Source organism: Pinus tabuliformis, chromosome 9 (genome assembly GCF_031772625.1).
Source record: "Pinus tabuliformis cultivar Carrire ecotype Pingquan chromosome 9, CPIR1, whole genome shotgun sequence".
Classification (NCBI taxonomy): Eukaryota; Viridiplantae; Streptophyta; class Pinopsida; order Pinales; family Pinaceae; genus Pinus; species Pinus tabuliformis.
In genome coordinates this window covers 1,464,738,226-1,464,756,406 of record NC_142307.1, presented here as the reverse complement: position 1 = coordinate 1,464,756,406, position 18,181 = coordinate 1,464,738,226, and the positions used below count along the sequence as shown (strand labels likewise).

General features: G+C 34.8%; 1 pseudogene; it reads right to left on the bottom strand.

Annotated features, from left to right (window-relative positions):
- Window positions 1–10,381: 10,381 nt before the first annotated feature.
- Window positions 10,382–11,589, bottom strand: LOC149154112 (25S ribosomal RNA; annotated as a pseudogene).
- Window positions 11,590–18,181: the final 6,592 nt, after the last annotated feature.

The window sequence follows — 18,181 nt, the reverse complement described above, 5'->3', positions numbered from 1 at the left end:
GGTTTTCTTTATCCTTAGTGGTTTCCAAATTAAGAAATTTATAGATATTGCATTATTGTCTCAGAGATAACTGTTTCTCCCAGTGAATCACCAATTGTTGTGCTATACAACAACCCTCCCCATTTCAAAATTTTAATCTAAAACTTTAACAAGAAATGTGTCCCCTTTTTTAGAACTTAGATAAAATCAATAAAACTTTTATTAAATCAATAGTTGTGATAAGTCTTTTGCTTTTAGATTAAGTTCAATAACAATTGCAACTTTGCAAAACCTATACAACACATGAAAATCATTATGAAAAGGTCCAATCTGATTTAAATATTAAACAATACCTTGTCATAAAACAAATATAAATGAATGTGTCACATTCTTTGTTTAAAAGATAGACTTAAGGTTTCCATTAGCAATCACCGATGTGATAACGCCATCGGAAAGCGCATATCGCAACTTATCAAGGAATCATTCCAAGGGGTCATATAAATCTTCTGATGCGATAAGCCAATCGCAATTGGCCATCACTGAAAGCACGAAACGCATAACAAATGCCCATTTGGAATCCGCCAATGCGATTTCATTATTGGAAAGCGCACTTTTCAATAAAGGTGAAATATAATCATTAAGACAATGTTTTCGGGTCTAAATTATAAATCAATTATAAATAAAAAGAAAAAAATTTTATTCAAGTGATCCCACTTACCATCTATCACAATCGGAACTTTACAAAGGAAATAGTTAAGCATAACGGTTATACCTCCCGATTTTCAATATGTGATTAATCACTTATCACTGATCAGGAAGTTACGATATTTATTTTAAAAGAATTGTTATCAAGATTTGCGATGCGACATATCTTTATGGCATTTAAGTATCACGTTGGCAGTTACAGAAAATCATTAATTAAGTAGTTATGGTTGAATCCTTCAAGGATTTCATCCGTGGTAGTGTAATATATCAAATCCATAACACTCGTTGCACTTAATTGTCGTTAATCTTGTACACTATGTATTAGCTTTGAGCAAATATCTCCTCTATTACATTCTTCTGTTTCATTGTGTAGAGCAAGTCTGAATTTATGAATCCAGTGAAAATGACGAAGAAATCAAAGAAACCAAAGGTTCCTGTCATAACTAAAGAGGAACCAGTAAAAAAGGTCTTGATAGCTGATAGTACCTGCCTCAGTCTGGGCCAGGCTTCATGGGAAAGCATATATAATTTACTGGAAGCCGAGGATCCAGAAGAGATTAAAGAAGGAAAGGGAACATCGGATTCCACTAACAAGTGAGAGAGTACTCTTAAGGATTTGGCTAGCTCTTATCTTCACAGAATAGTAGCTTGCATTAAAATATTACCCTACAATGACTTGGTCAGATAGATAATTTAGAGTATCGCCATAACAGACATAGAATTCTTTACAGCTGATAGAAGGATGTTCAGGTGATTCAGGTTGGAAGATGTAAAAAATATGTACCATTTTCCTGAACCACAGAAGTAGTACAACAAGGCATTTTTGGAATCCTTCACCAAGGAAAATGATGTGGCGTTTGACCCTATCAGGGAGTGGAGGCATTACCCAAATAAACACAAGCATGAATCATCGGGTATATACTCTGTAGACTCCTTAGAATCTCCTTATTTCTATGCAGACAACTGCATGATTCCTGAACTCTCCAATGCCACCTACACAACCCAGCTACATACCAGAGTGAGTCAACCTCCAAAAATCTAGCCAATGCTCACAATCTGTCAGCTACAAGCACAAGAAAGGAAGTTGATTCAATGAATTAGTTCAATCACTATCGCACTGCTATTTTTATACCAAATTCGAGATTTTAATGTCTGCAGTTTGAACAGCTCATAGTGATGTTTGTTGATAGTTTGTTTTTATTTTTATTATTTAAGACCCTTTCACGTATTTAGAAAGGGTCCTCAATTTGTATAAGATTTGACTTAAGAAGTTGCACTTCTATACTTCTAAATATTTTTTTATCAAAACTGGATCAAGGTTCTGCATTTTTGTGAAAGAAGCTTTTTCAAGACTTGCACTTTTGCATCTTTTGGAGGTTTTCTCAAATAGGAAAGTGGAATCCGAGTATTGTTTACATCAAAAGGACTCAAATGCACACAATACTTCTATCAATGTTTTTGTCTTATTTCTTTATGTGAATGAACATTTCTTAAAAAGTTGCTATTCCTGATATATATATGCTTTTTCAAACGATTCTTTATTATATCGTTTCTGAAGATTGAGAATTGTCTATTTCAAAGGATATATGTTAGCGATATATATTGTGATGAATGCGATCATGTTTTTATAATTACTTTGTTTAATTTCTTAAAAAAACTAATCATTATATGAATACATCTTTCTATTTATGAATAAACCATATTTATGATTATTTGTCTATTAGAAATAATTAGAAATCGCATTGTTAACAGGATACCCGGGTTATATAGTTATATTTGTATATTTTCGAAGTGTAAGATAAAACAGTTATCACCTTCGTTACACATTATAAAACAATCACCCATCAACTCATACATCATTGGGAAACTAGTCTCGTTATATCCAGTCAGAGCCACCATACCAAACGAAAAAGGATCTGCACTAAGGTTCCGACCAGGTGGTCTTCCCCGATGTTGACGCAATGATTTTAGAGGCATCAACAGGTCATTAGAAAACAAATTTTGTTTGATCATAGAGTGATTGAATGAATTGGTGTTTTAATCATCGTTCTGATTTATTTTTTTTAATCAGTGATTAGACATGCATCTTACTTTTCATCTTATTTGAAAATTAAGTGAAATTGAAAAGAAAAAATTTCTTTTCATTTGCATCTAGGGTTTTGTGTGTGAAATTAGAATTCCCTGGTGTGAAATTGCATGTTTTTTATTTCATTTTTACAAAATTTGTTCCCCCTCAATTTCCCGGGGGGTCACTAAATTGTGTACGAGTGTTAATCACCTTTGAGTGTCATCTCTTTTTATTTTTGAAATTTTCACCCAATTTTAGTTTGAGTCCTTTGTTCATAAAATATCATATTATTTTTTATTTCATTGGAATCCTCTTGTGTTTGTTTTTAAGAATTGTCTTGCATAAATCACATTTTTATAGTTAGAATTCTCATTTTCACAACAGGAAAGAAAATTGTGCATATATTACACTTTCATAGTTTTCAGGGGAATAGTGCATAGATTGCATTGCATGGTTCGACATATTTTAATGCTTTGAATTGAATTGGAACAATGAAATTGAAAGATCTAGTTAGGAAGCTCTTGTTTCCTACCTATTTGATTGTTTCATCATTGTTTGCACCTCTTCCCTACACTAGATAACTTTCATGGAAAATGAAAATAGTTTTTTTGTCATATTAGTTGCATCATAGGTCTGCTCAGGTGACATCGATTTTTGAGCCCTGAAACTGAAACATAATTCAAGATCAACACTAAAATTCATCTCAATTAACTTAAGGATCATTTGAATCTTAACGACACACATAGAGGTCTAAGCTTGAGACGTTTTACGATGTCTTTAAATTTAGGAGATTTTTTTTTTTTTTTTACCAGCATTGCATTCCGGGGGTGATATCTTGTTCCACGTACATAAGTGTATCAGATCATTCTCCACGTGCCTTTAGGTATATCGTATGGCACTCCAGATATGATAAGTATATGGGAATTCTCTCATCGAATGGTTACACATTAGACAACACTACTACGGACTGCACGTCCATGTACCATCAAGTATATTTTGGAAGTCCAGCATAGGTTGTTATCCTCACCATAGGTAACCGAGTCGACCGCCTTGTATACCGTGATACACCAAACAAAACATTCAAGGAGATCACTTGCACGTATATTAAGTCCTTGGTTCTCCAAGGTGTATATTGTAGTTCATAGTTTCTTGGTAAAACCTTTTTCCTAGTTACACCTATTTTGTTTTGTTTTGTGTCTTTAATTTCTAAAATTAATTAATTTACCACGGAGCAACATCCTTATTATGGAAAAACTCCTTAATAGATCTTAGGTTGAGACTAATGGCAACAGTTCTTGAGTCCACCAGTAAAGGAAACCCCTCTGACGGGAATCCTTTTCCTTTTCTCTCTTTTGCAAATATTGGTGCTCTTTATATGGAAACATTGTCCCTTCCCAAATTTACCATTGGTTTTCCAATTTGGCTATTTTGGACCATTATGGTTCTGAATGTCCAAACTAATCCTCAACCAAAGTGTCCTCCATCTTAATATTATCAACCTGAAGTTGATCCTAAAGTTGACCCTTTGCCTTCTTCACCTGTTGTTTCTTCATTCCTTTCTTCCTCCTCGCCTGGTGAAAATATTGATTCTAGTAACCATGAAGCTAAGAAGAAGAATAAAAGGATGAAGAAGAAGAAGCAGAATAAGCAGAATAAGTAGAAGGGTAACCAAGCAACCATTTCTACCGAAGCAGTTAGTATGGAGAAACCTTCCAATCAACCCCACAAATTTAAATTCCCTTTCATGTTATGTAAGGGTGACCACCTTCTTAGAGATTGTCTTGGTATTCCCAAGATATTAGAAGTGTGGTCTACAGGCTCACATCAGCCTTTGTCATCATCTTATGGAGATCATGTTGGTAATAAACTATTAACTTGTGATAGTAACATACATGAGAAAAAGGGTAGAATAAAGTTTCCCTATAAGTTATGTGAAGGGAATCATCCTATTCACCTTTTTGAAGGGAATCATGCTATTTTCCTCGAGAATCAAGCAATTTTCTTCCCATTCATGGATCAAGTCATGAGGAACTTCTTCCTTTCTCTTAGGTTCTTCTAATTTAAATTTCAATGATGGAGTTTCATATTTGCCTATTTTTGAGATTGTTTCCTACTTTTCCTTGAACAACTCTTGTTTTAAATTCTTTTTATCTTCTTGTACTTTCTCACATGTTCCTTATTTTTCTTCTAGTAGAAGGGATAAACTATATTTTCTTTTAATAGCTTCTTCAAGTTTTTCTTTTTGAAAAACAAACTCCTCAGTGTCTGAGTTGTAAATACCTTCTTCAACATGCCACAATTTCTCTTTTAGCTTCTTGTTCTTTTTCCTGGCCTTCTTTAGCTCATCAAGAGCACTGATGAGTTCCCCTTCAAAGTCCACTGATCCTACTTCTTCTTCTTCCTCTTCAGAGTGAGTAATATTTTGTTTCTTGCAGTTTTCATCAAATACCAAGAGTAATAAATCATTTGAATTATTTTTTGGAGGGTTGTCGCTGTCTAATTCTGGTGTTGAGATATCCTCTTTCGAGTAGAGCCCCTTTTTCTTAAATAACTTGTTATTATGATGTTTTTGAGATTTCTTTATAAATATTTTATCATCTTCCTTATTTTTCCTTTCCTTGTAAGGGTATTTGGACAAAAAATGTCCAACTCTTCCACAATCAAAGAATTTAAAGGGAATATTCCCTTTATACTTCCAGAGCCAAGCTTTAGTTTCCTGGAAAATTGAGCCAACTCTTGATAAGATTCACGACTAGATAAATATTGATGGTCTTTGTGCTCCTTTTCCTTCATGGACACTGCACACTTCCTCCCTGGGTTCAAACTTTTCTTTTCCTACTCTCATCTCATAGGCTATGAGAGTAACAAGCAGTTGATCCATCTTGAGATTCTTTAATTCAACCACATCTTCAATGTATAGACTTTGGCATTAAATCTCATGGGTAGAGACCTTAATACCTTTTGAACAATTATTTCTTCTTTCACCTTTTCATCGATTCCTCTAATCATATTGGTTACTTCATCAACTTTGAGGAAGCATTCTACTATACTTTCTTCTTCATTCATTTTTAAGCTTTCAAACCTCATTCTTAAGGTTTGAAGTTTGGCCTGCTTGACTTTATCACCTCCTTCATGAATTTGATTGAGCTTCACCCATACTTCCTTGGAAGACTTGTAGTGCATAACCTTTACATGTTTGGATTGAAGAAGTTCAAAGAGAATACAATTATTTGATTTATCTTTATTTCCATATAATTTTTACCATATTCATCAGTGGGAGGAACATCAGGGACATCTTAATCTAAAAGTATGTACTAGGTCCAAACATCTACTCCTACGGAAATAAGATAAGTTTCCATCCTTACTTTCCAAATGGCATAGTTTATCCCATCAAAGACTGGTATTTTTCTTGAATAAGCCTCTTGACTCTCTTGCCTAGACCTAATTCCTTATGGGTCTTCCTTCAAGTGGTTAGACTGTTCTTGAAGGAACTTGGTTCTATTACCAATTTCTCAAATAAGGAATCACTAAGGGGGGGGGGGGGGGGGTGAATCATTAATGGTGAGGTTCTTAAACTTTGTAAAAATAAGTCTTTAACTCTTTCCTCAATTGTCAGTTAATTGTGAGAAAATTCATACACAATACTAATGAAGAACAAGAGAAGGAATTCACACGTACATACAATCCATGACAAGAGCATCATACACATATTGACACAAGTATTTTTACGTGCAAACCCAAAGGGAAAAAAACACCAATTTGTTTGTTGTTATGATGTGAATTAAGCACCTACTTAATTACATCAATTTGTTTGTGAGCACCCACTCGCAGGAGGCACCGATGCCTTTAAGATAGAAAGCCATAATTTCCAAGAGGCACCAACCTCTTATGAATGTAGGCATCCACTTGCTCCAAGCACTGTTCTACCTTTCATACAATTTTGAAATTGAAAAGTAGGGAAAATACATATACATAGAAATACAAATCTGATCCAATGCAGTTCTTCTCTGAATTGTGCTCCTTGCTGCTCCTTTAGCTCTAATCACAGCCCTTAGCAACACTTTTTCTTAGTTTAAACACTTGCTCCATTTGCACCACTTTCGCATGCTCCACTCAACACTCTTCATCTCATAGAACAATATGTTGTATTTCCCCAAATTTCACTTCTATGATCAATGGTTTTATTCTCCTATCATAGAGTGAACGATGTAGTCTCTACTAGTCATCATTTTTCCATTTACGCTACTTGAGTTTACTTCTGCACTTAGCATTCATTCCTTCTATTGTGTCTTATACATAGGAAATTCAACCTCATTAACCACTGAGAATGGGCTTCGTTCTCTCTCCCATCTTTGTTTCATTAAACATGAGGATGGGAACCTGAGTGTTCCCATGCTGAGACATAAATCCTCAGTCAACCTGCACACTCCAACAAGGATCTTTTTCTTTCTATGAATAAATATCCTATCCTTGAGGGTCTGATCTTCATTCAATTTAATGAGGCATGCATGGGAGATCAGAGGTAGCTTACCTCAACTAGAGACATGCTCAACACTCTTCTCATAGAATTGTCGTCCTCATCGCCCTTGACTCATTGATCTTGACAATCGCTATTTATTCCTGTGAGCTACTCTCCTGAATGCATTTAATCTTAGCTACGGACTCATTCATCCTTCATACACCCTTGTTTTGCAATATCAGAGCCCCTCATTTCGTAATTTTTTATTAAGGTGACATTACAAAATCATGAGATTTTGATATTGTCTTTTAGCCCCTTTTGCTTCGACCCCTTTTTTAACCATAGGAAAGGCTCTTAAGGATCCATGACCAACTGCCAATAATCATCAGAAGCCCATGGTATCTGAAATTTCTCAAAATTAAATTATAGAGGAGTTATAAAATTCCAACCTCCAATACTATGACCTCCGAGATGAGGTCATGCTCTTGTCATAAACCCCACATTGCATCTCTATATTGGTGACACATGTCACCAGGATTTCTCCATTAGGTCACTCGATAATGTTGAATATGATTGCAATGTGTCCTATGTATAGCCATGTGATGCTGATGTCATCTACCACCATAAGCTCTCGAGGGCCAATCAACTACTTTCATGTGTCATGTCCGATGAGAGAGAAAGGGTCCCTAGTTCTTCGTTTTACAAACAAAATTCTTTGAAATCCATACTCCTCGCAACCCTCATCGATGACCAAATGCCAATAACATCATAATCTTCCTGTATTGAAACTTTTTCAAATTGAAATTACAAAATCTATGACCTGCAATATTCTCACCTCCCAAAGCTCTGATGTTCCGAGAATCGACTCCCTGTTATTGGATCATAAATTTCTCAAAAATAAATTATAGCGAGGTTATGAAATCTCTAACCTTCAATATTCCGACCTCCCAAAGCTCTGAAGTTATGAGACTCAGATCACTGGTATTGGATTGGAACTTTCTCAAAAAACAATTATAGTGAGGTTACAACCTCTATTCCATAAGAAGCCATTGAAGATGTTGTTGTTACACAAGAACCAACAGTGAAATTACAAATGAAGAAAAATAATATGTTATTCTACAAGAACCTTTTTATGATGCTACTGTTACGCAAGAGCCAGTAGTTGAAACAAAGGAAACTAAAATCAAATTGGTCGCTACTCCACAACAACATATAGATGATACTATTGTCACATAAGAACCAACAACTAAGATAGTACATCAAGTGGAGAAAGGGGATGAATATATTTTCCAGGAATCTCTTGAATATGTTACTGTAACAGTAATAAAAAAAACTCATTTAAAATTTGATAAGTCATTGAAATCAACATTTTTTCTTGAAGAATTAGAGAAATAGAATAAATTAATAATTTTGATGAATTATGAAACTATTCCTCTAAAACAACACAAGGAAATTGTAGATGATCTTAGGAGGACATGGGATGAGAATCTAAAGGTTCAAGACTTGGTGAAAATTCAGAAAGAAAGGAAGGAAGCACTATTACAAGTAGAATAATTGCAAGGGGAGGTACAACTGTTACAATAGGAAAAGGAGTCCATGTATGAAATTGATGACAATGTATTTATTTGTAGACCTCCTTCTCTATCCTATCCCTGTATATGTAAGAAAAATTCACCCTTTTTCAATTAACAACCATTAAGGATAAATGATTGTGTGAGATGAGGGAGGCTCAAGAATTTTTGGAAACTTTCTCGAAGGCCACTTTTTTTATAAAAACATTTACTATGTGAATTGTATTTGCGTGACTATGTCTATTTTGGAGAAAGAACACTTAACCTTTAACCATACATTGGAGATATTAAATTGAGATATTTTGTGTCCAATATGAAAAATAAAGTTTTTTGGAATACTTCCTGTGATATTGTAACAATTAATGAAGGAAACATGAAATTATCTATCCAAAATGAACTCAAACTTGCTGAAAGAGTCTCTATGGTATATAATAGGATATGGTGATATCTAGACACACAAAAAAATGCTAATTGAATTTAGCAATAGAGTTTTGGAAATTGTCTCCAAAGTATCAGAGGGGTCAAACATGATGCACTACAGGGGAGTATGTCGATATGGGATGCTTCCAGGAAGGAACTAAGGTATGAGGACCCTTATTGCTTTCTAAATTTTATACAAGAACTTGCCATGCTTTATTTGTATATAGAAAGCGTTAAGAGAAGTGGGCTTGGTCGGCTTGGAATCAGGTTAAAATTTACTATCGTTTGGCTCCATGCCTATTAGTATCAACATTCACATCATCTTGTTAATAAATAATTGGAAATGAAATTGGTTCTTTCCGGAGACTATAAAGCAGATTCAAAGGACGCAGTAGGAGTTACACTTTTTTAGAGCTACACTTTTTTAGAACTCCATTCTTAACACATCATAAACCAGTTATAAGGGTCTATATGAGGACATGCATATTCTTAAGTTGGAGGGAGATGTTGGTATGTGGAATTGGCATATTTTGGAATCCATTTTCTTATCCTTTCTATACCCTTTTTAACTCTCAAGACCATATTTTGTCACTGTAATAGCCACTATCAACCTAAGTATGTCTCTTTTCATATGTCACCCTTATGATCTAAGTATTCTTCTCACTTGGCATGAGAAATATTGCTTTGATCTATTTTTATCATAAATCTAACAAATGTAATAGCCACTATCAACCTAAGTATGTCTATTTTCATATGTCACACTTATGATCTAAGTATTCTTGTAATTTGGCATGAGAAATATTGCTTTGAGCTATTTTTATCATAAAACTAATAAATGAGCTATTTCAGGGTACGTGGTGTATTGAGATGCTATTATAGGATTACACTTTCCAGTGATTTGATTGCTCTCAGTGCTTGGTATATCTAGAGATAAAATGTATCTTAAACTTAATTATGCATAAATTTTGGGCATTGGGGCATGACATGGAAGCCCCAATTTTTCCCAAGCCTGGGTGCCTTTTCTGTCACAACGTGGAAACCCCAAATTTCCCTCACCCAAGCAAAGAATTTCTGAGATGTGAGCAATAAAAGATTGTCATTTGGAGGACGAGGCAAAGGCACAAGAGTGAGAGAGTTGTCCGGATTTGTTTGAATAATGTGTGACAAGAGCGAAGCTCTAAATCGAGGTGACCATGGGATGAAGCTTAGTGGATCATGGCAACAAGGGCACTCTATTACTTACAATACCCCATCACATATTTAAGTCAACTACAAAGGATTCTTCTCAACGACTGCTTGGAATTGAACTTCAATGCTGCCCCAACCAAGATGCTTCACAATTGCGGCTTGCAAATGACACAGGCCCCTGGGGTGACAAAGAAATGCCCCTAATGTGGGTCGAGATACAGCCAAAGAGTGACATGCACCACTTCTAGCATGGATTCTAACATAGAGGCCTTCAGTCATAATCAGACACATGGTAGCTTCACGCCACTGGCTTTTCAACCAAGCACGATGACCAATTGTGTGAATCAATAGTTCCTCTGGTACTAAGTTGAATTACTATTGCGATGTGGTTCATCATTAGGGTAAAAATAACCTGTCTCATGATGGTATAAACCCATATCATGTTCCCTATTGGTGGGTGAACAATCCAACACTTGGTGAATTCTGCTTCATAATGATAGGAAGAGTCGACATCGAAGGATCAAAAAGCAATGTCGCTATGAAAGCTTGGCTGCCACAAGCGAGTTATCCCTGTGGTAACTTTTCTAACACCTCTAGCTTTAAATTCTGAAAATTTGAAAGATCGATAGGCCACGCTTCCATGGTTTGTATTCACACTAAAAATCAAAATCAAATGATCTTTTACCCTTTTGTTCCACACAATATTTTTGTTCTCGTTGAGCTCATCTTAGGACACCTGCGTTATCTTTTAATATATGTGCCACCCCAGCCAAACTCCCCACCTAAAAATGTATTCCGCCCGGATCGACCCACCGAAATGTGCCTTAAGGCCAAAAACAAGGGTAGTGCCCCATCTCCACCCCACCAAATAAGTAAAATAATGTTAAAAGTAGTGGTATTTCACTTGCGCCGAAAACAACTCCCACTTATTCTGCACCTCTCAAGTCATTTCACAAAGTCGGACTAGAGTCAAGCTCAACATGATCTTCTTTATTCGTTGGTTCTGGCAAGCCCGTTGCCTTGGCTGTGGCTTTGCTAGATAATAGATAGGGACAGTGGGAATCTCACATTGTATTCTCACTCTCTGTCTATGCTCTCCTTATCTCACAATACATACTCTCTTTATATAAGAAATTACATAAGAATGGATCATCTCAGATCCACGATTTCCTCTCACAAATCATCTAAATTTCTCTATTCGCATACATGGCAGATAATTACATTGAATTAAGTCTTCTCGAGACTTATCAATTCCATCAAATTAGCTCATTTTTAACAGAAATTTGCTCCCAGTTTACATGATTGTCCATGTATCCTCATCCATAGCTTTAACTTTGACTTTTGACTAGGGGTGTTCGGATGCTCTTGCATTAGAATCCCGAGGCACAAAAATTTATGACCTCCTGGTCATATGCTTCTCCCTAATCCCAGAGAAATTCTACACACTTCCTCAGTGGAATTGCCATCATGATCTTTCTGAGAGCGGCAGCCAAACCTCTGCAGTAACAGTCTTCTATGCTACATGATACCTCACCAAGCTTCTCTCCTGAATTAGTCTTTAGGCATTTCTCTGGTTCTCTCTCCTTGGAACTAATTGAGCATCAATGCTCTAGGTTACTGCAATTCTCACCTTGTAATGCTGCTATCTCTACGATAGTCTAAAGACCACAAAATCACCAGTGTTCAACATAACTGTACCTCCTTCTTTCGCACACAAAATCTTCTTTCTTCTCACAGGAAACCTTTCCCAACTCTGATACCACTTATGTAAAGGAAAACTGCCTAAAGGCAATTTGCCTTTCATTTCATAAATCCATACGTCAACCTGTGGGTTATGGCCCACCTATAGAAATCAAAAGCCTTTACATTGGTGGATTTAAACAAAAACCTGACTAATCACCAAACAACGGAATACAATGGAACCCCACAACGATTGGTCCCACTTCAAATGCACAAGACTGAACCCCAAATAAAATAAACCCGTGTCCATAAACTTCTCGAGTCCGCTCAGGCCCAGGCCATATCGGCTTCGATCTCCACCGTTGATCTCACCTTCCAATCCAATGGTTGTTGCCTTCCCTGATCAACAGAACTAATTGGTGATCCTCCACCATTGATCAAGGCACACTTGATCCAATGGTCAATAGTGATATCGGATGAGCCACTTACACGAGGATTACCCACCCGATAAAGTGGTTTTCTCTCTCCTGCGACGTGCTACGTGTCGGTTGATAAATGGAATCAGGTGACCACCCCGAATTACCACTTACCACTTTTTCTCCACCTGATAAACAACTTTGTTGATAAAACCGCCTTTCTTCCTTGACTATTGCACTAGTTGATTGGTGCATGATGACCATTAGATATAAGGGGCCATCAAATCTATGGTTTGTGGGACTTCAACTAATACACAAATTAAAACGGGCTTAACCCCTGCAATCGATTGTGAAATAAGAGGTTGAATATGAGATCGATGGCTAGGAGCGAGTGCGGGGCTTTAGCCATCATCAATAAATCTGTACACTCCTACCCCCGCAGCTGTTGATCACTATCGATCTAATGGATTTGTCGATCCAACACCTAGATCTATTCCTTTGCCATTCTTCTTCTGCCATTAGTATCCGTCAATCTAAACGATCCGACGACTCCCTTTGCGCTTGTTTGCTTATGATGGAATTTGCGTTATAACACAACTCCACTCTACCATACACTGTCTACACACTAACAACACTCATACAACAGTTAACTCGTTTTATTGTTGGATCACCATTGATCGTTATAGTGATCGATGTCCAATCAATAAACTGTCACACGAAATTTAACTCTTCCGACACATACATCTGAACTATTGATCAAACATAAGCATATACACAAAAATCCACATAACACGTATATTTCTATTATATACATAATTCAATTACAGACTAAGGCATTTCAGCCTTAGGCACAAATTCTCCTTCAACTACATTTTATTCTCACTCTTTTTCTATGTTCTTCTTATCTCACAATACAGACTCTCTTTATATAAGAAATTACATAAGTGTGGATCATCTCAGATCCATGATTTGCTCTCACAAATCACCTAAATCTCTCTATTCGCATACATGGAAGATAATTACATTAAATTAAATCTTCTCGAGACTTATCAATTCCATCAAATAGGCTCGTTTTCAACAAAAATTTGCTCTCGGTTTACATGATTGTCGATGTCTCCTCCTCCATAGCTTTGACTTTGACTTTTGATTAGGGGTGTCTAGATGCTCCTGCATCAATTAGTAATTAAAGTTTATGACAATTTTTTTATCAAGGTTATGAATTAAGTTTGGGTACTCTAATTAATAGATGAAATGATTCTATTTGAAGAATTTTTGTTTGGTAAAATTTATTCAAAATCCAGTACAAATTTTTGAAAATCCTATGTTTAAGTTGTTTGATTTACAAAGATCAAGTGCCCGAGGGGTTTTTCAAGTGTAGAATTGATTTATGTATTCAAATGAAAATTTTGTTAGAAATTGTACTGCCATATTCCAGCCAAGAATCCATTTCATCTATTATTCAAACTATGCCTGATTAAGTTTAAGATACATTTTATCTCTGGATATACCAAGCACTAAGAGCAATCAAATCTATTGAGAGAAAGACCTCTTTTAAAGTGAAAAGAGATTTGATCCCTCTCAACTCTTGGTATATCCAGAGTTAATATGGATCTAGATTGATATACTATATTTTACTTAATCACTAACTCACTACCTTATATAACACATTTTATAAGTAGTGTGTATATTAATGTTTCATGATTGCTTCTTTATAATGTTAGAAAATTATATATTACAAAGCAATGGAACAAAAAATATATTGCAGAAATATAAACATAGAAAACACATAAAACAAATAAAACAAGAGAGACACAGAAATATGTGGTTCACCCAATTTGGGCTATGTACACAGAGAAACAGCCAGTCCTTCCTTTTATATTATCCAGCAAAATGAAGAGATACAACCTACAACAGATCCATTGTAATTCCCTCTTCTCTCTCACACAATCTCCTCTATCTTTCTCGCTCAGAATACATATCTACATATTCGTAATACAATTCCCTCATATATAGCAAGGGGTTCCCTCATAGGGCAAAAAACCCTAAATTAAACATAACTTCTACCGTCAGATTTCAGCCTAATGAATGACCGAGATTGACTATGAAATTACAACATTTTACAAGGCAATTTTACATCTACTTTTAGCTTCAGGGGCGCTACACCGGATACCCTGTCAGGGGGGGGGGGCACTCCTAAAGGTCATTATCACCCCCCCTAGACCCCCCTTGCAGTGCAAATAACGGGCGGTAATACGAAATGGGGTCCAATGCGACGATACCTCTGAATAAAGAAGATAATTAGGCTCCACACCCAACATATAATTTATTTTATGGATTCATTTAAGAGTGAAATATCAAGCATATATGTATAATTCAATATCTGATTTATATAAATTGTAAGAGGTATATTCATATAAAGGTATTCTAAATTTGTTATTAGGTCCCACAATCATTTCTTGTTAACCAAACTGTTCATTGAACCCTAGGCCTCCAACCTCCTTAGTAGCACATATTGTTTCCTTGTAATGGATTAATCAATCAACCTTTAATTTTGTTTGATGAACCAAGAAAATTAGAGAATATTTTTGCCATTCTTTTCAACTTCATTATAATATCATGCAATATTATGTATAGGTAGGATTTGGGATTTACCTACTCAATTTAACAATGTATTTGACTATACATAATTCAAAAATTGAAGGAGGAACATTTTAAAAATATGTTAAATGACTAAGTTAACTCCATTATTTTTGTAATGCCTTTTATGTCTTATTTTAAAATACATTTTAAAATAAATTAGATTTCATAGTACTAATTAAATACATGAATCCATACCACTCCATGAAACTTGAGTAGAAGCCTTTTGCAGAAGTATTCAGTGAGACATCACTAAGATTTACCAAAGTGTCATTATTTAAAAAACACGTAATTTATTAAACACAAATTTTAAAATATTAATCTATAGATCTTATAAATAAATATATAAATAAATGCATTAAGAAAAAATACTTAACCTAGTTATGTGTATATATATGAAATAGATCCTTTACATATCCATGCTATATGGCTTTCAAATATACAACTATGAATGATCCAAGACAAATCCATGAATAATCGTGAGCTAGCATGTATCCATGCATCCCCAAGAAAGGGGGAAGGATCTTATAACATAAATTTTATCTTGTATCCTTAATACCATAGAAACGAATACCTTAATAGCATATAAATGTATTCATGTACATTCAAATAGGATGGGACCAACTAGGCTCTCATGAATATATTTATTAGCCTATTTTTCTATTACAAAGTGCATTCATGCATGCCGAAGTCATTGGGAAGTTGGAATTATAATGCATTAATAGTAAGTGGAAAGCCATGACATTTTACCTAAAATTTCAAAATGTTTACCTAAAATTTTCAAATGTTTATCTAATATTTTCACATGAATAACTCACTTTTATGAAATTTGATACTTTGAAATTAACCTATTGAACAAGTGTAATAGTTGCAAAACAACATAGTCCTTGCCTACACTGTTAATTAATTTATTAAAGTAACATGGGCTCCATATTTCATTGTTATTCGAGAATGTTTTTTGCAATCTATCGTTATTCCAACCTCTGCTCATACTTTCACAGTAATCACCGCCGCACAACTTAATTGGTTCCATTTCACATTTCATTTAAGCTGATGGCAAGCGAGGAAGATTATTGTGAAAAAAGGAAGCTCAATGTGCAGAATTTTAGATCATTGTGCCAACCTCTTCACATGGATCTTCTTTCCACAAAAGAATCTCTTCAGAGTTGACACTTTTAAAAAAACTTTTATATATATCTTCATAGTCATGTCCACATATTCATGTATGCATAGTGATGTCTACATAACATTATTCATAGAATTCATTCAATAATTTCTTACTTCTAGTTCTATGGTTGAGGCCAAAAGTGATTGTGCATTATTGAATATGGAAAAGAGGTAGAATTACTTGCACAAACACACAATAAAAACCCAACACAATGAAAATTAACCTTTATGATCATTATGTTCTTATGTAAATACCCTATACTCTACAAATATTAATAGTTCTAAAATAAAATCCCTACGCAATATCTTCCCCATACATACCTCATGCTTTGCACAGTAAAATGTCTACATAATGAATCATAATAATATTTTTCGCTCTCTTGCACATACTTCGTCCCACATAAAAATTCATATGGTATACGATTAGGAAATGTGTAAAAGTATTATATTCATTCGGAAAACCAATAAACATACCCCATCTTCCATATAGTCGAATCTCCACATAATGAAACATAATAATAATAACATATTAACATTAATAGTTCAACATTAATTTCTACATGCACCCCCCATTCTCCTAAAAATACCTTGTCCTAATAAAATCTATGCGCAATGAAATCTATGGCACAATCCCTGTCCTACTCTAAAATCAAAGGTCTATGCAATTTCTCTCTCCTACATATTTCATACTCTAGACAGTAAAATATTCACATAACGAAACATAATAATATTCCTAGCCTAGGAATATTATGAACATTGGAACAATACCCTATGAACCACCCTACACAATGGAAATAAACATTATTAATCCTTCTACAACAAGTAGAAACCCTTTTCTTATCCATTAATCCCCGATATCTAAAAATCGACAAACATATCCCATTCTCTGTACGGTCAAAGCTCCACAAAATTAAACATAATAAAAAGAAAAAATTAGCATTAGTAGTTCACCATTAATTTCCCATCCTAATAAAAACTCTGCATAATGAAATCTCCTGCACAAACCCGGTCCTACTCTAAAATAAAATCTCTACACAATTTCTCTCCCACACATACTTTGTACTCTGCACAAAAAAGCTATGTATAACGAAACATAATAATATTCCCCATTTTACTATATCCAAAGAGTGAAAAGACCCATACAATGCCCCTTGAAAATAAGAAATTCATAAACATTCATACGATATACGATCTAAATTTTTTCAAAAGTGTTAGATTTGTTCAAGAAATCGAGAAAGTATGCCATCTCTGCATAGTAAAAGTTCCACATAATGCAACATAAAAATATTCCTCATTCTCCTACACATACCCTGTCCTCCATAAACCTTCACATTATACATAATCATAGTTATCCCAAAAATACCTCGTCATTATACCATCCACTAATTAATTGATTAAAGCAATGTGGGATCTGCATTTCATCATGAGATAACAAGCATTGTGTGGAGATCAACACTCCCACACTCTAACTCCTTAGCTCATTATGATAGCCTAAAAAATGGAAACCAAAGCTCAATCATTATACCTATTGGTTGTAATTGTGCAGTAGTGTCGATATGCGAACAATGTTCATTAGCTCTGTACTCGTGGTGTAAGCTAATGAGCATTCTGTGGAGCTTTGCACTCCTGCCCAGTTCATGCAAAATTGATAATATTTTAATTCTAAATATTGTATACTACTACTATTTAAGTAAACAATATCTCATTTTGTAGAAGCATTGGTTATGATATGTGTAGAGGAAAGATTATTTTTGCATAGTGGAAGCTATATTCGTATTGAGTAATTCTTTTCACTCAGGCATATTATTAATTGGAAAATATGTTGAAATTAAAGGCCTTTATTGCTAATATTTTACTAATCAATTGACGTGTATGATATTATTGCTAAAAT